We start from the raw sequence: 21,594 nt of genomic DNA, 5'->3' as shown, positions 1-21,594 counted from the left end.
TGCACCAGGAATTGCATGGTGGTGATTTTGAACATTGCATAAATTTTTGCCACTATGCACAAAATAAATTACGAGACGATAACAGGTTTTTTTCAAGAGTGACGAAGTGTCATTCACAAACAGAGGTAATGTAAACCAGCATAATTTGCACTATTGGGCAATGGAAAATCCGTGATGGCTGTGACAAGTGGAACATCAGTGACCCTGGTGTGTTAATGTATGTGGTGGAATTATGGGAGGACATCTAATTGGCCCTTATTTTATCAATGGCAATTTAAATGGTGCAATGTAAGCCGATTTCTTAATTAATGTTTTACTGATTCTACTACAAGATTTTTCACTTCATGATGGAATGGTGATGTACTTTCAACATGATGGATGTCCGGCACATAGCACATGTGCAGTTGAAGCTGTATTAAATAGAATATTTAATGACAGGTGGATTGGTCATAGAAGCACTATACCACGGTGTGCATTCACTGGAAATTACATCTCCGGACTTCTTTTTTTGAGGAAAATTGAAAGATATTTGTCATCGTGATCCACTGACAATGCCTGAAAACATGCGTCAGCGCATTGTCAATGCATGTGTGACAATTACTGAAGGCGATCTACGCACTCTTGAGAGGAATTTTGTTACGCATATTGCCAGATATATTTAAGTTGAAAGACATCATTTTGAGCATTTATTACATTAATGAGGTTATTACAGTTGCTCATGGAGTAACAGCATGTGTTTCCATAATTCATGATAAGGTCGCAAAAGTAAATGTATCACATTGGAGCAAAGTCCAAATGTAACTACTTTGTGTGTTTTAGTTAAAAAAAACACATTGTTACCAACTGTTCATCTAAATGGGTGATGCATATTATAAGCATTGGAATATTACAGCACCATCCATCAGACATTGAAACAAATATTCCAAATCCAACATTCATATTCATTTATGTACTATACAAATATGTAATAAAAATGGGGGTACCTATTTAAAAAAATTGTAGTTTCTATCAGTTTGACCTATAGTAGTGCCGTCTACTGGGCCATCTGTTTTCCTCCGTCATGCTTGAACAGATTTGTTCTTATTTTTTTGTCTGATGCTAATTTTGTGAGATATTTGGTGCAGTCACAATCAAGACACAAAAGAATTAAAGAGATTAGCTCTCAGTTGGCACTGATTTATGTCAATGGGGCAAGCTGAAAATTTGCACCATTGATATAAATCTATGGCCACTGGCATCTGCTGTCTTCAATTCCTTTGTGTCTTGAAAATTTTCAACTTGCTTGTTGATATAAACCAATGACCACTGGTAGCTAATGTCTAATAAAAAGCTTTCACTGATGTCACATATGGTGTACAAATGTATCTACCCCAGAGAGAAACAACTGAAGTGTTTGATAACCTGAATTGGTACCACAGTGCTAGATGCTGATCTTTTTGAGCATTTGGCATTTTGATATGCATTTGAGTAAACAGTTAACATTTGATTACCTAACAAAAGGTTTTTGCATTTTCTTGGACATTTTTTATTGTTTGTGTATACACAAGTTAATAACATCAGATAAAAATATGCAAACGTGAGATACTTCATTGTTTACAAAAATTGGCGATATCTGCATAAATTGTAGCTTCTCTATGAAAACACAGATTGTTTGCAAATTTAGTTCCATGTTAAATTTCCAAATTCACATGGGTGCATGTTGACACCTGGCGTGAAACACCAAAAATCAAACATGAAATTTTTAATTGAGACTAGGGTAGCAGTTTTAAACATGGCTGTTACTCAGCAACCATATACTAGTTTCAACATAGGATTGTACAGCCAACTGGTTGAAAATAACTGTTTGGTGCATTGGCCTACGTTTCGACACCTACTGAGGTGGTCTTCATCAGAATGAAATTTTGGTAAACCCTATAAAATAATACATGGAAAATTGAGTATGACAAAAAACACATTAACCAAGATGACAATTGTCATGATGTACAAAGGTTACTTACGCAAAACTACATTGCCAAAAAGTAATGGTTAGAATTAAGAGCAACTATGCTCAAGTCAAAACTAAAATAAAATGTTCCAGCCTTTGTCACGTGTGTCTAGCAAGGAACAACATGAAACTGATTGGCCCAGTAGCTTACATTGCTGCCACAAAAACAATACACATTGTGCCACATATTGGGCATGTACAGTGATGTGTGCCCATTTGAAACACCATAACAGAAATAATTAAAAAAAAAAAGACAGTTAATTTTAAAAACAAAAGTTAAAGGAAGAGAATTTAACGTATTTTTGAAAATACTCAATAGTCAAGCAGATTAAGTGTAACCAAGAGTCATCTGTTAGGCTTTATGGAAATTACTAGTATGTAAAGAAGGAAATTCTTCCAGTCCATATGTGGCATAACAGCAAACCAGTGCTTAACAGAATTGGTTAAAAACAGTCTTGGTTGCAATTTTAGTTTTTTTTTTCTTTTTCAACAACGCGTTTCACCTTATTTAGGCATCTTCAGGTTATCTTTTTTAGGTGGATGCGAGGAATCCTGTGAACGGGAACGCGTTATGCAGATCTTGGTGCCTCTCGCGTCCATCTAGAAAAGATAACCTGAAGATGCCTAGATTGGGTGAAATGCGTCGTTGAAAAATAAAAAAAAATAAAATTGCAACCAAGACTGTTTTTAAACAATAATGTAAAGAAAGGACAGAATAATATAGAAAAATTTTACAAACATCTGTACACTCCAGAGAATATTTGCATGAAGGTAAGTTTAGTAGCACATATCTATATGAGATCTGAAGGAAATGACGTTTCAGATACAGAGGCAGGAAAACATAGTAAAAATAGAGGAATCAAAAATCTGTGGAATGGAGGACCAAGTTCCTTGCTGGTCGCAATCTGACACGAGACGCTGGTCGATCTGGGTGACCAGCTTCGTCTGTTGCGGACAAGAAGCAGACGGCTGATGATGTGATTAGGGTGGACCAGCGCAGACCATTTTTGCACTAAAGTGCGCATCATTTACGACGGCGGCCGAGTTTAGGTTCGTTCTGCGCATCTGACGTCACAAAACACAGTCAGCCAATGAACAGAGTACGACGTTGCCAGAGCTTGACTGCAGTGCAGAGCACGGACGAGTGTCTTCAGTTTTAGAAACGTTCAGTCATAAATAAAGTAATTGAACAAAAGCAATTTCTTGATAGCAGACTTTCTTTTATAGAAAGTTTGGAAAAAGCATTCTTTATTCTGATTGCTTCATATTCTATTAATTAATTAAGCCCAACAAGCAATAAGCCTCCTAATTCAGGCGATAGCAAGGAAAGGTGTTTGTATCATTCTCATCAACTGCTTTTTCGCAATAAACAACAGCAGTAATTTCCTATTGTGCTTTGATGAAATGTGAGTAATTCATAGTCATACCAACAGTGGTAATGGTTAAAGTGTTTGGCTGATAAGTGAAAGGTTCTGAGTTCAAACTGTGTTCGGTGCTTAATATTTTCTTTATTTAAAAACAATATTGAAGCGTCTTACTTCATGAATTTTATTAGTTTGAATGTAATTTTTTGAAATTTCTAGTGGCAACTAAAATCGACCATACAGAAAGTATACGCTATGGACTTTTACCTCTGCAAACTCTTCAAAATTTCGTGCAATGGTTTACTACATTTAATTCTGCACAATAACCGTGTTGAACATCGAAACAAAATTAAGTCATTTATGGGGGGAAGGTATCAGTCAAGAAGACGTGTAAAAATCAAATTTTTGGGTCAAATAGTTTTTGTGAAATCGAACGATAAGTGTGTGAAAGCAGTCGGAACACCACGTGTCTGTACAGGCAAGCAGTGCAGTGACGACAAAATCGCGCACAGCGCGGAATGCGGGGAGCACATCTCTGTAGCAGCGAAAGGGTTAATGCAGCCGTGGTGGCTTTTCTTCATAAACTGCGCGCTCCATCCTCCCTAAACGTAAGTTTGCGAACTATACTATACTATGGCGTTGCTTGTCTTGGTGCATGCAACTGGCAATGCAGCGATCTCCCACATCTGGGCGGGCATGCACGAACCGCCAAGACAAGAGAATTGAACTATAGCAGAGGATATTAACATCAGCTTCAGTAGTGTGCAACACATTGTCCAGCAGTAGTTAGGATACTGTAAGGTCTGCAGTAGTGGTTACTCTGGGTGCCGAATGTCGAACAAAAAGTAAACCGGATGGCTGTTTGCATGAGGCACGTGATGCATTTCAATATTGGAGCCAACACATACCTCAAGTGCATTGTAGCGGAGGACGAAAACTGGCACTCCCACTGGTAACCGGTGTCGAAAGTATTGATGATGCAGTTGTGTTGTCAGTCACACCCTCATCCCAGGAAGTTCAAGAATTGGAAGGAAAATCAGCATTGGCTGTATTTTATTGTTTTATTGCCAGCAAAATCGATTTTTGGTCACTTAGTGACCATCCTCAGTGCTAGAAGTTAAAAATTCTCACATAACGATCAGAGAGTATAAAACCGAAAATCACAACTACACCTACTCCCGCAAACTCGATCCTCCTCATCCGCTTGTCTCACCCATCCTCTCCCACCCCCGCCCACTGCCGCGCCTGTATTCCCACGTCCCACCCGGTCTCCATCTCTCCACCCTCCTCACCCTCTCCCAAGGTGGCTTCCGCCAGCTCCCCCTCCCTGATGATGTCCTCCTCCCCTCCATCTACCCCCCTTATCAACTTTGATCCTCCGCCCCACTTCCTGTGTCCTTTCCTTTAGGCACCCTCCCTTCCTTCTCTTTCCTTTTCCCCCGTACCCTCCCTCCACCACTCTTCCCCCGGGCTTCCCCTCCCCCTTCCTCCCTTCCCCCTATCTCCCCTGCCCATGGCATCTGCTCTCCCCTCTCCCTCTCCCACCCCCCCTCCTCCTCTCTTGGCAGGTCCCCGGACTCGCACACTCTCAGTGAACATTCGCGCGCCGGAGATCGTCGCCATCAGTGTCTTGTGTGTGTGCCTTCGTCTGCGGTTAGTGTTCTTTCATCGTCACACTTCCACTGTTCACGTGTTCCGCCGCAGTCGTCCGTATTCTGTGCTCCGTGTCAACAAGTGTTAGTGGTTTTTTTTTTTTTTCATCCAGCGTGAACGGCTTCATGTTTATTGTTTTTGTATCTACATTTTTTGCCCGCCGTTTTTCTTGTATTGTTTGTGTCACCTCTATGTCATATTATTGTACCCCTTAAGGCTGAAGAGTGACATAATGTGCTGCTGACAGCCCGCCTTGTATGAGGTGCTTAAAATTACAATAAAGAAAAAAAAAAAAAAAAACTACACCTGCGTATGTACATAACAGTTGGTAGGAACATACCTGTAATATACAATTAAAACTGGTAGGCACTGGCGTCAACAAGCTTAGAGCGATCACATAAACTGAGGCCGCTGTTTACATGCACCTGTACAGCAGGCCATGGTGTGACAGGGCTTGGAACGCCCTCTATGTGACATGTTTCACGTGAAGACTTAATATTACTGATTCTAACTTCCCATGCAAAATTGTGGGTGCTATGTTTTACATTATGCAACCGTGTGTGTTTAATGTCATGTATGTATGGGTTCTGACCCAGTGCTTATGCGGAAGCGTATAACCATTGTTATAAAAATGTTGGCTTGTCCAAAGGGACAAACGAGATGTACATCATCATGTCAGTTAAATATGATAGCAAAATTGTTTGTCTACACCTTTAAAACTTTTTTGTAATGAATATTGTGTTTCAAGGAATTTGAAATATTATGTAATGGCATTTTCATGCTATAACTATTTTTATATTTGACTCCTTAGTCTTAACGTAACAGTTTACGTAAATCACGAATGGTGTACTTCTAACTTCCCACGCCAGATGGAGCTGTGTTATACCTCATTTCATGTTATTCATATATTATTCTTTTTCCTTTTCTTTTTCTCTTTTACTTGTCCTGCACTCTGACAACTTATTATCGATCTGTTTTATGTTTTGTAAGTTGGTTTTTTAAGAAAACAATACGCCAGTGTATTTTAGATGTTTCCTTCCTCCTATGTTTTTTACATACATTTTAAATTTGAATTACTTCATAATTCACAAATGCACAGGAGGTATTTTGTGTTAATATCTTGGAAAACTAGTAATATTAAGTCTTCATGTGACACATGTCACACAGAGGGTGTTCCAAGCCCTGTCACAGCGAGATCTGCTGTACAGGTGCATGTAAACAGCGGCCTCAGTTTATGTGGTCGCTCTAAGCTTGTGGTTGTAGCTTGATACCAGTGCCTACTAATTTTAATTGTATATTACAGGTATGTTCCTACGAACTGTTATGTTCATAGGCAGGTGTAGTTGTGATTTTCGGTTTTATACTCTCTGATCGTTATGTAAAAATTTTTAACTTCTAGCACTGAGGATAATCACTAAGTGACCGAAAATCGATTTTGCTGACAATAAGACAACAAAATTCTATCCACTATTTGGTCGTGGTGCACACAATATGCCATGGAGTCGCCAAACAATCTGCCGAAAAGGAGATGCTCACTCAGTTGTTCGATCACCGGAGCCCATTACTTAGTGATTTCAAGGAATCTGAGGTCTCCACCACTGGAGAATAGTACTGCAAAACACTGGAGAAATTACAGCCTGCAATCGAGGCAAAATGTCCAGGAAAACTCAACATGGGTTCTGCTGCTTTGTGATAATGTATGCCCCCATAATGCAAATGCCTTAATCCAGAAGTTACGCCACCTCAAGTTGGAGACACTTGAGCACTCGCCCTATAGTTCTAATGTCTCCCCGTGTGATTATCGTGCCTTCAGTCCCTTAAAAATGCCTTGCAGAGTTGACGAGTCCATTCGGACGAGGATGTGCAGCAGGCATTAAGGGACTTCCTCATACAGCAGGACACAGTGTTTTGCCAAATGGGTATCTTCAATGTAGTGCATCAGAGGGATCATTACCCGAGCGCTCACAGGAATTCTGGCTGATTGGCATACTGATTCTAGGCTGTACAGCCTTCAAGTGGAAACTTTGTGATCACTATTGTACATCAGAGTCCCACTAATCCAAACCCCGATAATCCGAACATGAAAAATGTTAGTCTAACAAGGGAACCTCTCCATCGCACCCCCCTCAGATTTAGTTATAAGTTGGCACAGTGGATAGGCCTTGAAAAACTGAACACAGATCAATCGAGAAAACTGGAAGAAGTTGTGTGGAACTATGAAGAAAATAAGCAAAATATACAAACTGAGTAGCCCACGTGCAAGATAGGCCACATGAAGGATAGTCTGAACACAGGAGCGCCGTGGTCCCGTGGTTAGCGTGAGCAGCTGCGGAACGAGAGGTCCTTGGTTCAAGTCTTCACTCGAGTGAAAAAGTTTAATTTTTATTTTCAGACAATTGTCACATCCACAGGAAAACCTAAATCGAGCAAGGTAGAAGAATCTTTTTACCCATTTGCCAAGTGTACAAGTTAGGTGGGTCGACAACATATTCCTGTCATGTGACGCACATGCCGTCACCAGTGTCGTATAGAATATATCAGGCGTGTTTTCCTGCGGAGGAATCAGTTGACCTATGACCCGCCGATCAAATGTTTTCAGTTCCCATCGGAGAGGCACGTCCTTTCGTCTACTAATCACGCGGTTTTGCGGTGCGGTCACAAAACAGACACTAAACTTATTACAGTGAACAGAGACGTCAATGAACGAACGGACAGATCATAACTTTGCGAAAATAAAGAAAGTAAACTTTTCACCCGGGGGAAGACTTGAACCAAGGCCATCTCGTCCCGCAGCTGCTCACGCTATCCACGGGACCTCGGCACTCCTGAGCTCAAATCATCCTTCATGTTGCTTATCTTGCACATGGACTACTCAGTTTGTATATTTTGCTTATTTTTTTCATAGTTCCACAGAACTTCTTCCTGTTTTCTCGATTGATCTGTGTTCAGTTTTTCAAGGCCTATCCACTGTGCCAACTTATAACTAAATCTGAGGGGGTTGCGATGGGGAGGTTCCCTTGTAAGTAGGGAAAACTGTGTGGTAAACTGCTGTACATACACACTATTTTAATTTACACAGTAAAGATGTATTAGATTTAAACAATGCATAACAATGAAGGAAAAACTGTCAAACTAAAATACAGCGGACATTTTATCGCTATTTTTTAAATGACAAAAACTCAGTCATTGTTTTTTGGTGTAATGAAGACAGTCTGTTAGATGACGCATAGTTGCGCCTTCGTCTCATAAACATCAAATCAGCAGGTGTAGCAGTGGGCTGTTGATCCAAATAACGTGGCGCGAGGTCAGGGGCTTCTGCTGCGTCACTGCGTGGCACCAGCTCTCCTTTGTCACTTTCAGGCTCATCGTCACTTCCTTCACAGCAGTCCACTTCTTCCTGGTGTCGAGTCACAGCAGCAACTAAATCAGCGTCAGTAAAGCTCTCCACACCTGCCCTACCCACTGCCATCCACTCATCTACGTCTCCTTCACAAGCTTCTTCACAGCCAGCAATTGTCTGTATCATTTGCACTAGATTCACCTCTTCATTTTCAACTAGGTTGTCCTGAAATTCAAGAGATGTCCACAGTTTTCCCACGAATTTCTCAGTGTATTTTCTGAAATATTTTGCCATGCCTCACCGGCCCAATAAACATTGGTCTTTTTTATTTTGTCCACTAAGGGAATGCTATCATCTTGGATCAGCATTCTTAAAAATTGTTTTCTACGAGGGCGGTTCAGAAAGTAACCTCCGATTGGTCACAGTGCGGGTTGTGGGGGGAGTAGCGACGCCATCTGTGCGTTCACGCACTCAACAGGTCAGTCGGCATCAAGCCGTGGTCAAGTGAATGTCGTACCTGCGCTAGTTTAGTTTTTGTGGCAGTTTGAAATGTGTGCTGCAATAGAAAACCCCGCCAAATGTGAAGTGCGTGCTGTCATAAGGTTTTTTACAGCCAAAGGATATTCTGCAGCAGCTATTCATCATGAGCTTTGTGCCGTGTACGGACCAAGAGTTATGAGTGAAGGAGTTGTCCGTGAATGGGTACGTTTATTTAAAAGTGGACGAGAAAACGTTCATGATGAAGAGAGGAGTGGTAGACCATCATTGGTGACTGACGAACTCGTTCAGACAGTTGATGCAAAAGTTCGTGAAAATCGACATTTCTCAATGTCGGAGTTGTCTACTGGTTTTCCACAGATTTCTAAGACTCTCTTGTACGAGATAGTGACAGCAAGATTGGGTTACCGTAAGTTCTGTGCACGATGGGTGCCCAAAATTCTTACCGACCACCACAAAACTCAAAGAATGGCCTCTGCATTAGACTTTCTGTCACGTTATGAGGACGAAGGAGAACCATTGTTAAACAGAATCGTGACCGGTGACGAAACCTGGATTAAGTACGTGAACCCTGAGACGAAAGAACAATCAAAGATGTGGGCACATTCAAATTCGCCTACCAAACCAAGAAAAGCCTCGCAAGATTTTTCTGCCAGAAAACTGATGGCAACGGTGTTTTGGGATGCCAAAGGGGTGTTGTTGGTTGCATTCATGGAATGTGGTACGACCATTAATCAAGACGTGTACTGTGAAACAATAAAAAAGTTACGACGGGCTATACAGAACAAACGCCGTGGTATGCTGACTTCCGGTATCGTTTTTTTGCACGATAACGCCCGTCCTCACTCTGCTCGCAGAACAACGGCCCTTCTTGAGTCCTTCAAGTGGGACGTTATCAACCATCCACCTTACAGCCCAGACCTGGCGCCAAGTGATTATCACCTCTTCATGCATTTGAAGAAATGGCTTGGGTCACAGCGGTTTGATGACGACGAAGAGCTCAAAGATGTGGTCACAGGCTGGCTCCAGGCACAAGCGGGTGATTTTTATGCAGAAGGAATTTCAAAGCTTGTGAAGAGATACGATAAGTGCCTCAATCGCTATGGAGACTATGTAGAAAAATAGTGCAAAGATGTAGTTGTAAGATGTATATATTAAAATATTTTTATTTAACTTGGTGTATTTTTTTAAATCAACTGGAGGTTACTTTCTGAACGGCCCTCGTATAAATCAGTTTTAATGTTTGCAGTATGCCCTGGTCCATCAGCTGTAGAAGTGGTGTAACATTCAGCAGCAAAAACTTCGCCATAATTTCTCCATCACATAATTCCTCAGTGCTGGGGTGAGATGGTGCATTATCAGTCATAAGGATTGCATGGGAGACAAATAATTTTCCTTAGAAAACTATTGAACAGAGGGAACAAACTGGCCATGAAACCATTATTTGAACAGCTTGCCATCTATCCATGCTTTTTTCTGGTTGCTATAATATACAGGCAGGGGCTTCACGATGCAGTTCTTAAAAGCTCTAGGCCCAGCAGATTTGCCGATCAGCATTAAAGGCAGCTTGTGATTACCAGCATCTTTGCTACACGCTAATAAAGTCACATGACCCAGAACGAGATTTTCAGTCTGCAGCGGAGTGTGCGCTGATATGAAACTTCTTGGCAGATTAAAACCGTGTGCCCGACCGAGACTTGAACTCGGGACCTTTGCCTTTCATGGGCAAGTGCTCTACCACCTGAGCTACCAAAGCACGACTCACGCCCGGTCCTCACAGCTTTACTTCTGCCAGTATCTGGTCTCCTACCTTCCAAACTTTACAGAAGCTCTCCTGCGAACCTTGCAGAACTAGCACTCCCGAAAGAAAGGATACAGCGGAGACATGGCTTAGCCACAGCCTGGGGGATGTTTCCAGAATGAGATTTTCACTCTGCAGCGGAGTGTGCGCTGATATGAAACTTCTTGGCAGATTAAAACTGTGTGCCCGACCGAGACTCGAACTCAGGACCTTTGCCTTTCGCGGGCAAGTGCTCTATCATCTGAGCTACCGAAGCACCACTCACGCCCGGTCCTCACAGCTTTACTTCTGCCAGTATCTCGTCTCCTACCTTCCTGTGGCTAAGCCATTTGTTACCATCGTGTACCTACTTATCTGCTTGGTATACTTCATTCTAAAAACTTGTCACCGTAATTCCAGCTAATCTGAACAAATTGGTAATCCGAACAAGGTCCAGTCCCAATTAGTTTGGATTAATGAGACTCTACTGTACTTTAATCCATTTTGCAAAGTGCACAGTTTTACATTTCTGAACATTTAAAACAAACTGCCAATCTTGGTAACAGTTTGAAACCTTATGAAGATCTGGATGAATGTTTGTACAGCTTTTCTCAGACAGTGCTTCATTATAGCTAACTGTTTCATCTGTGAAAAGTCTGAGGTTATTATTAATATTTTATGCAAGGCCATTAATATACAACAACAAAGATGCCATCACACTTCCCTGGAGCACACCCAAAGTTACTTCTACATCTGACAGTGAATCTCGTGCTTTGTCTTTCCTACCAAGAACTCCTCTGTCCAGCCACACATTTTTGTGATGCCCCACACAATCATTCTTTTCTTAATAAATGTTGTTATGGTACTGCGTTAAGTGCTTTTAAGAAGTCAAGAAATACTGTATCTATCCAATTTCCTTGAGCCATGGCTTTGAGGATATCATGATCAAACAAGTCGGTTTTCTCATGATCAATGTTTTCAGAGTCCATGTTGTTTGGGATGAAGAATGTCATCCTGTTTGAGATAACTCAATATGTTTGAGCTCAGGATACATTCAAGATTTCTACAACAGATATACACTCCTGGAAATGGAAAAAAGAACACTTTGACACTGGTGTGTCAGACCCACCATACTTGCTCCGGACACTGCGAGAGAGCTGTACAAGCAATGATCACACGCACGGCACAGCGGACACACCAGGAACTGCGGTGTTGGCCGTCGAATGGCGCTAGCTGCGCAGCATTTGTGCACTGCCGCCGTCAGTGTCAGCCAGTTTGCCGTGGCATACGGAGCTCCATCGCAGTCTTTAACACTGGTAGCATGCCGCGACAGCGTGGACGTGAACCGTATGTGCAGTTGACGGACTTTGAGCGAGGGCGTATAGTTGGCATGCGGGAGGCCGGGTGGACGTACCGCCGAATTGCTCAACACATGGGGCGTGAGGTCTCCACAGTACATCGATGTTGTCGCCAGTGGTCGGCGGAAGGTGCACGTGCCCGTCGACCTGGGACCGGACCGCAGCGACGCACGGATGCACGCCAAGACCGTAGGATCCTACGCAGTGCCGTAGGGGACCGCACCGCCACTTCCCAGCAAATTAGGCACACTGTTGCTCCTGGGGTATCGGCGAGGATCATTCGCAACCGTCTCCATGAAGCTTGGCTATGGTCCCGCACACCGTTAGGCCGTCTTCCGCTCACGCCCCAACATCGTGCACCCCGCCTCCAGTGGTGTCGCGACAGGCGTGAATGGAGGGACGAATGGAGACGTGTCGTCTTCAGCGATGAGAGTCGCTTCTGCCTTGGTGCCAATGATGGTCGTATGCGTGTTTGGCGCCGTGCAGGTGAGCGCCACAATCAGGACTGCATACGACCGAGGCACAAAGGGCCAACACCCGGCATCATGGTGTGGGGAGCGATCTCCTACACTGGCCGTACACCACTGGTGATCGTCGAGGGGACACTGAATAGTGCACGGTACATCCAAACCGTCATCGAACCCATCGTTCTACCATTCCTAGACCGGCAAGGGAACTTGCTGTTCCAACAGGACAATGCACGTCCGCATGTATCCCGTGCCACCCAACGTGCTCTAGAAGGTGTAAGTCAACTACCCTGGCCAGCAAGATCTCCGGATCTGTCCCCCATGGAGCATGTTTGGGACTGGATGAAGCGTCGTCTCACGCGGTCTGCACGTCCAGCACGAACGCTGGTCCAACTGAGGCGCCAGGTGGAAATGGCATGGAAAGCCGTTCCACAGGACTATATCCAGCATCTCTACGATCGTCTCCATGGGAGAATAGCAGCCTGCATTGCTGCAAAAGGTGGATATACACTGTACTAGTGCCGACATTGTGCATGCTCTGTTGCCTGTGTCTATGTGCCTGTGGTTCTGTCAGTGTGATCATGTGATGTATCTGACCCCAGGAATGTGTCAATAAAGTTTCGCCTTCCTGGGACAATGAATTCATGGTGTTCTTATTTCAATTTCCAGGAGTGTATGTCAATGATATCAGGCAATATGAGCTGGCTGTGAAGGGGTCTGTCCAATCTTATCTCTCTCTCCCACCTACATTAAATGGTACAGGTCATTCCTCACACAGATTCACCTGTCCAAGTTATAGGCCATTACTCCTAAAGATCTGCCTACCCTTTTACTCTCCTACAGATCATCCACTATTTGGGTATTATGCCACATCTCAGCATCACCAGTAAACACAGTTACTAGTCCCCTTTTACTATCTTTTTTCACTCTAAACGATAAGTTTCTCTCATAATTGCTTTCTGCTGACATTACCTGATTGCTCTCTCTCTCTCTAAATATCTTAACTTCCTCCTTTTTAATTTTTTTTTACTTAACACATATAACATCTGTAAAGATTTCTCTAAATTACCACTACCAGTCACAAACACTGGTAGCATTAATTTAAAGGAACCTTTACGTATTTCTTGAGACAGTCATGGTCAAAAAATAGTCAAAATGATTTCAAACATATAACATCACCATGTACATATACTTCTCGTATGAACTCAGGATACATTCAATATTTCTACAGCAAATATATGTCAATGATATTGGCAATATTTTCTGTTACCCTTCTTGTGGATGGGTGTGATCTGTGCTTAATCCTCTGCTGCCTTCACTATTTCATCTCTCAAAGCTACCCATTCTTCTTCTACTGTAGTCATTTCGCCTGTGCTTGTCAATTGTTCCCTAATGCTGTCTCTGAAACTCTATACAAACCTCTGGTTCTCTCAGTTTATCCAGGTCCCATCTCCTTAAAATCTTGTCATTTTGCAGTTTCTTCAGTTTTAATCTGCCGTTCATAACCAATAAATTGTGGTCACAGTCCACATCTGCCCCTGGAAATGTCTTACAGATTAAAACCTGTTTCCAAAATCTCTGTGTTACCATTACACAATTAATCTGAAACCTTCTGGTGTCTCCAGTTCTCTTCCATCTATACGACCTTCTTTCATGATTCTTAAACTAATTGTTAGCTATGATTAAATTATGCTCTGTGCAAAATTCTGCCCTATGGCTTCCTCTTTCATTCCTTTCCATATTCACCCACTACTTTTCCTTCTCTTTCTTTTCATTCTGTCGAATTCCAGTCCCCTTACGACTATTAAATATTTATATCCATTAACTATCTGAATAACTTCTGTATCTCATCATACATTTCCTCAATCTCCTCATTGCAGAGCTAGTTGGCATATAGACTTGGACTACTGCGGTGGGTGTGGGCTTTGTGTTGTCTCTCTTGGCTACAGTAATCCATTCACTATGCTGCTCGTAGTAGCTTACCTGCATTCCTATTTTTTTTATTCATTATTAGATCTACTCCTGCCTTACCCCTATTTGACTTTGTATTTATAACCCTATATTCACCTGACCACAAGTCTTGTTCCTCCTGCCACCGAACTTCACTAATTCCCGCTATATCTAACTTTAACCTATCCATTTCCCTTTTTAAATTTTCTAACCTACCTGCCCGATTAAGGGATCTGACATTCCACGCTCCGATCCGTAGAACGCCAGTTTTCTTTCTCCTGATAACGACATCCTCTTGAGTAGTCCCCGCCCAGAGATCCAAATGGAGGACTATTTTACCTCCGGAATATTTTACCCAAGAGGACGCCATCATCATTTAACCACACAGTAAAGCTGTATGCCCTCGGGAAAAATTACAGCCATAGTTTCCCCTTGCTTTCAGCCGTTTACAGTACCAGCAGCTACTGAAAAGGCTGCTGCCCCTCTTCAGGAATCACATGTTTGTCTGACCTCTGAACAGATACCCCTCCGTTGTGTTTACACCTATGGTGCTGCTACCTGTATCGAGGAGGCACACAAGCCGTCCCGGGTCGACAGAAGCGTCTGATCCCACGCGTCGGCTTTGACCTGTGACGTAAGGGTGTTGTCGTGTGTGACACGATGACGGCGCGGAGTTTGGTTTGTGTGTGGCTGTCTCCAGTTCTGTTTTATCTTATTTTATTTACTTTTCTGATCTTTTCGTTCTATCTCGTGAGATTTTTTTTAAATTTAAAAACACTTATTACTTATTTTAATTATCTGTTTCCTCGAATTTCTGTTTTAGTTTATTATATTTAACTTTCTGATCTGTTTGTTCTATCCCGTGAGATTTTTTTTTTTTTTTTTAAAAAAAGACAAAAAACACTAATCAGCTACTGAAGCATCTTGTATGGGTTGCAGGGGTTACGACCCCTGGGGAGGTGGGTGGATATTCATGCGTGGCTGCCTTCACTTACACGTTGTAGCTACGCAAGGCATCTAAATTTGTTTATATTTAGTTTGCCCCCCACCCAAAACACCCCATTTCCCGCGCTTGTCTCATTAGTGTCATTAGGCTTCTTGTGGAAAGTGTGTGTGTTTGTTTTTGTTTCCGCCATATTTGTGACGTCATGGGTCAAAGCAGACGGGTGGGATCGGACGCTTCCGTATTTCCGCCGTCCCACCAACGGCAAGGTCCATGGTTCATGTGGGGGATGTTATATCAACAATGATAACAAAGTTTGAAATTACTGGTATTCATAATCAGCACAGTTTTGTTCAGGTAATTATACAAAATTGTTAAAGCTTTCGTGGGCATTTATTGACAATCGGCCTGTTGGCTTCTGTCTCGGGGTCATCGGCCGACTTTGGTCTGATGATTTTTCTGACATTTCGCCAGCACATGTGGCTGGCATTGTCAGAGTTTCATCCTCCATTCCACCACCAGCAATGGAGGGTGACCTTTGGCAATGCCAGCCACTTGTGCTGGCGAAATGTCAGGAAAATCATGAGACGAACGTCAGTGGAAGAACCCGAGACAGAAGCCAAAAGGCAGTTTGTGAAAGTAATTATAAACATGAATTCCAAATAATCAAAAGAATATAACAGATAATAAAGTTGGCTAAGTCCTGAGTTAATATTCAATATTTCTGGTGCTGTGCACATGCCATATAAGTGATAATCTCAAAGATATTTGAAACAAAAAAAAGGATGAAAATTTTGTGGGAAGAAAAACATAACAGGGGAAAAAATTCACCTGCTTTGTTGCAATTAATACCTAAATCATGCGTCTTTTCTGTGTGCAAGAAGTAAAATAAGCACAGTGAACAGTATCTTTCTTAATAAAGAAATGTTTGAATGCTTTCACTTTGATGCACTCAATTTCAGTTACTGTCACCCATTGAAATGTTTTTCCTGTTGGGTTAAGGTTTTTTGTAGCTGCTGGCTCGCTCCTTGTAGTTGAAGCTGAGTCAGAATGCTTCATGACATAACATCTGACATATTTACCTTTTTTTTATTTATTTATTTTTAATTTTATTTTACTTTATTTTATTTTTTTTTTTAAATCTGGTCACCTTAGTTGGTTTTCTTGAAGTAAAGGTCCTGCTAATCAGAGCGTCTGAAATGCCATGCATAGTCAAGGAAAGGTTTGACTTCTTCATGTTCTGCAGCTGTTATTTGAGCAAAAGAAGAAAACTTCCACCTGTATCATGAAAAAGCATGTACTTTTATTAACATATATTGCCTTGAATAGGTGTACAGATCATTAGAGTGACTCATTAATTAGAATAGAACACAACTTTTCATACTTGAAGACTCCACATCATCCAAGATTACAATATATTTTATTTGTCACAAAACCATCTTGTCTTTTGTTTTCATTCTTGGAGAGTGCAATTGCTGCTCGATGGTCGAGCCCCCCCCCCCCCCCCCCCCCCAAGCTGCAACACCAAAATGTAAAAGGCCCTGCCCACAGCAGGTTTGGTGTCACTCCTGCCTCTTCCTCATATTCCACAACTCCTGTTTAATGTCAGCATGCACAAAAACAAGCACCTGTGCGCGGTATATGTTTTGTTTGCATCTTACTCCCTGCTTAATATTATTCTGCCATGATTATCTTTCATTGTACTACAGAAGGAGTGTGAAACATTATTTGCCTAAACGGCATGTAACACTTCATATACTCCTCCCTTAAAGATGTTGGCACCTCTCACAATCTCAAAAAAAAATTGATTTCTCATTAACATACAACTATAAACAATCTAATTACTTATAAACACTTGATACACTTTCCTTGTTTAAAAATAAATAAAACTTCATATTTAATATAAGTCTTTTCAATTTTGTTGTTTCATTTCAGGTAAATTGCGCTAAAAATTTTAGTCTATTTTGTGTACCTCTATCTCATTTAGTTCGCATCCTGTGTGATGCAAGAAATTGTCATAATGACCAGTCTCTAAAACTTCTTCAAGTTACTTATGGTTTTTATGTTTATTTATTTAATTATTTAACAATGCATTGCTGCCAAGCCTGTAAACTACAGAGTTTCTTGTTTACTTTTTGTATATGTACATAGTTAGTTACATTTTACTCTTTCTCACATTATTATTACCTGTGGACTTGCTTGTTGGGTAAATGCCTACTATTTGGTCTGTAGAGTCAAATATCAGTACAGGCTCTAGTCTACAAGCATGGAACATTCCTGCTCCAATCATTTTGATTATAGAACTAATTTGGAGAAAACTGTCATATTGTGGCCACCAGTCATTATACAGCTTCATACTTCAGTATTTACTGCACTTACACACCTTCTTTGGGCAATCACTGTGTCAAACAGATGTGGGTGTATCCTTATTTCCCTAAAAAATATGGTACAGGTCATTCCTTCAGTGTATTCACCTGAACAAGGTATAGACCATCCCCTCTAGGGGTCTGTCCAATCTTATCTCTCTCCTACCTACATTAAATGGTACTGGTCATTCCTCACACGGATTCACCTGACCAAGTTATAGGCCATTCCTCCTACAGATCTGCCTACCCTTTTACTCTCCTACAGATCATCCACTATTTGGGTATTATGCCACATCTCAGCATCACCAGTAAACACAGTTACTAGTCCCCTTTTACTATCCTCTTTCACTCTAAATGATAAGTTTCTCCCATAACTGCTTTCTGCTGACGTTACCTGATTGCTCTCTCTCTCTCTCTCTCTCTCTCTCTCTCTCTAAATATCTTAACTTCCTCCTTTCTAAGTTTTTTTTTTACTTAACACATATAACATCTGTAAAGGTTTCTCTAAATTACCACTACCAGTCACAAACACTGGTAGCATTAATTTAAAGAAACCTTTACATATTTCTTGAGACAGTCATGGTCAAAAAATAGTCAAAATGATTTCAAACATATAACATTACCATGTACACATACTTCTCATGCTTATGTATCTTTCTTCTGCACACTGGTGTGTATAGATTATCATTTACTTTCTTATAATCACTAGATTTAGACAATACAAAAGATTTTATCTTGTGAATACACAAGGATAATGTTAGCACTTTTTCTCCTGTTATCAAAACTTATTCCTTAAGGATCTACTCCTTGTTGAAAACTAGTTATCAGACCTTCTCATTCTCTTGTTAACTCTTAGGATCTTGCTTCTTATTCGACTACGCATGTTATCACGCCATCAGTTTGTCTTGCCTTCCATCTCCTACCTGGACCCTTTTCCCCTACAACATGTGGTGTGACTAACATGTGTCACTTACTCAACCCTAAAAAAATTCTGTTAGACTATTGTCTTTGTCATACATGAAATGCCTGCCAATGCAATTCTACCATTGTAGGTCATAAATTCTACGATACAAACTGTAAAAAGAAGGGATCCTGCAACAGGAAATTTGCATATGGACAGAGGGAAGATAGATTTGACACTTCTAATGGAGAAGTAAGAAATGGAAATAGGGAGATGGGTACATTAGCACTGATCAAGAAAAGCAGACACTGCCCCCATAGACAGATTCCCTTACCACCCTCCATCGCAGGGACCCCATCTGATCATGGTGCTGGAGAGAGAAGTTGTTTAGTGTTCCCTACAGAATGAACCTGCCACCAGCCATTCAATTCTTCTGTCTTTATGTTTAAAAAATGTACAAAACCAATAACTTCTTATTGTGAATTCCAGAATATTTAGCTTACTGCAACATGTACAACTTTGCTTCTGCTGTTTTTTCCCCAACATTTGAGGCTTTAATGAAACAAATTGGTTAGAACTTCCCATTTTAATGTTTCCAAGTACATTTTGACCTCTTTCGCAACTTGGGGTCGAGCATTGTTGTGCTGCAAAATCACTTTATTGTGCCTCTCGCTGTATTGTGGCCATTTGTCTTTTAATGCTCTGCTCAAACACATTAAATGCATTCAATAATGAGCATCTGTGATTGTTTCACTTGGTTTTAACACCTCATAGTACACGACGCCGAGCTGGTCCCACCAAATGCAGAACATGATCTTCGAGCCGTGAATATTCGGTTTGGCCGTCGATGTGGAAGCAAGGCCAGGATATCCTCATGATTTTTTGCGTTTAGGGTTATTGTAATGAACTTATTTTTCATCCCAGTCACAATGTGATGCAAAAATCCCTTCCATTTTTGCCTCTGAAGCAACTGTTTACAAACACCAAACGCCGTGCAACGTCTCTTGGTTTCAGCTCACATGGGACCCAAGTTCCTTCTTTCTGAATCATGTCCATAGCCTTGAGACATTTTGAAATGGCTTGCTGTGTCACTCCCACTAATCATACCAATTCTTCTCGAGTTTGACGCAAGTCTTCACTCAGCAATGTCTCCAATTATGAATCTTTGAAAACATTTCTCTTCCACCACTATGCCAGTCTACAACATTAAAATCACCATTCTTGAAGCATTGAAACCACTCATGACACATTCTTTCACTAATAGCATCCTTACTCATTGTACATGCAAGCATTTGATGAGACTCAGCCGTTATTTTCTTCATAGTGAAACAAAACAGTAACACCTGCAAATGACAAGAATTAGGCTCGTAAACTGACATTTTCCATCAAAAACAACTTTATGATGCACACACAAATCGACTAATGTTTGAATGAGGTTATGTTGACCAAGGTCCAAGCTAACTGCCTGATGTCTGCGATCTGTTTCTTTTGACCACTACTTACCATTGTTGCCACTTATCAGCAAACGGCAGAAGCAAAGTTGTATATCTTGTATATTCATAGCTTATGCTAAGACATTACGATTTAAAGCATATCTATGCAAATTTCATAGTACTTTAACTTCCTCCACTTTCTATTACTATCATAGAATAATAGAGCTAAAACCATTGTTATTCTTGGCTTTTCATGTACTACATGTACATTATACATCTTCAAAATTTTCCTTGAAATGTCAATTTATAGTTCAGTTTATTAACTAGGCTTGAAAGCGTGGTACAGCAGCCTTATTATTAAGGTTATGGATCTTTTTTGTGTTTGCATAATCAGATTCGCTTGTACCTTCTCTTGCAAATTTTCCAAGTCAATCATCGGTGAATTCAGTCATGTAAACAATTTTAACAAGGGTTCTCCTATAAAGATTTTATTTATAATTTCTACAAGAGCTAATCCTATTGACATATGTGATAGGCTAATTCATTAAGGATTACTTGAAATTGTGGCACTAGTTGTGGCCAGGTAGTGTGCCTCATAGAGCAATATGTTTTACACAGTTGTCCTAATTCCTTCATAACACGTTCAAAACACTTAGTTTGTGGGCCATACTTGGACATAGTTACGTGTCTTAGCCCTTCTCGAGCCTAGAATTCCTTGAAATTATGGATAATAAATTGTGAACCATTATGAATTAATAGACATTATGGTTTACCCACATCTTGAAAATACTCTTCCGAACAATACTTTCCTGTATCGCTATTTAACTGTTTAATGGGATAAAGTTTGACATACTTTGACCAACATTTGACCAACACCAATATATAAGCTACTCCTCCCCTACCTGTGGGTAATTGGCCAAAGAAGTTTGCTGCCATTAAATCATGCAAACCTTGAAACTATCAGATGTAGTTTATAGTACACATCACTATTATCCTCTTTAACAAATTGACAGGTTGTACATGATTTCGACACAATAACTGCCTTCTGACTCACATTCTTGAGATTTGATAACCACTGTTATTCATGCCTACCTTCTTATGGATTAGCTGCTTAGTACTCTGAATAGCCTCCCATAGTCTCGTCAAGTCCTTTTTTCTGGTTGCTATAATATACAGGCAGGGACTTCACGATGCAGTTCTTAAAAGCTCTAGGCCCAGCAGATTTGCCGATCAGCATTAAAGGCAGCTTGTGATTACCAGCATCTTTGCTTCACGCTAATAAAGTCACATGACCCAGAACGAGATTTTCCTTCTTTAGAAAGAGTGTTTCTATTAAGTGACTCCACTTTCTCTTGTTCAGGAGACTTTACAGATTTGTGTAATCGTTCCTCAAAATTATGAGGGCTATTCAGAAAGTAGGGAACGTTTCCGTCTGATGCCACTAGGCACACACCAATTGTGTATATTTTGGTATGTGCCTGCTGGGCAGCTCAGTCAGCATCCACCCATGACAGTGGGAACGTCTCTGTGTGTCTGGTGTTTTTAATATTCGAATTT

Source organism: Schistocerca piceifrons, chromosome 11 (assembly GCF_021461385.2).
Source record: "Schistocerca piceifrons isolate TAMUIC-IGC-003096 chromosome 11, iqSchPice1.1, whole genome shotgun sequence".
NCBI lineage: Eukaryota > Metazoa > Arthropoda > Insecta > Orthoptera > Acrididae > Schistocerca > Schistocerca piceifrons.
The sequence above is the reverse complement of the archived record's forward strand: the minus strand, read 5'-3'. Positions refer to the sequence as shown.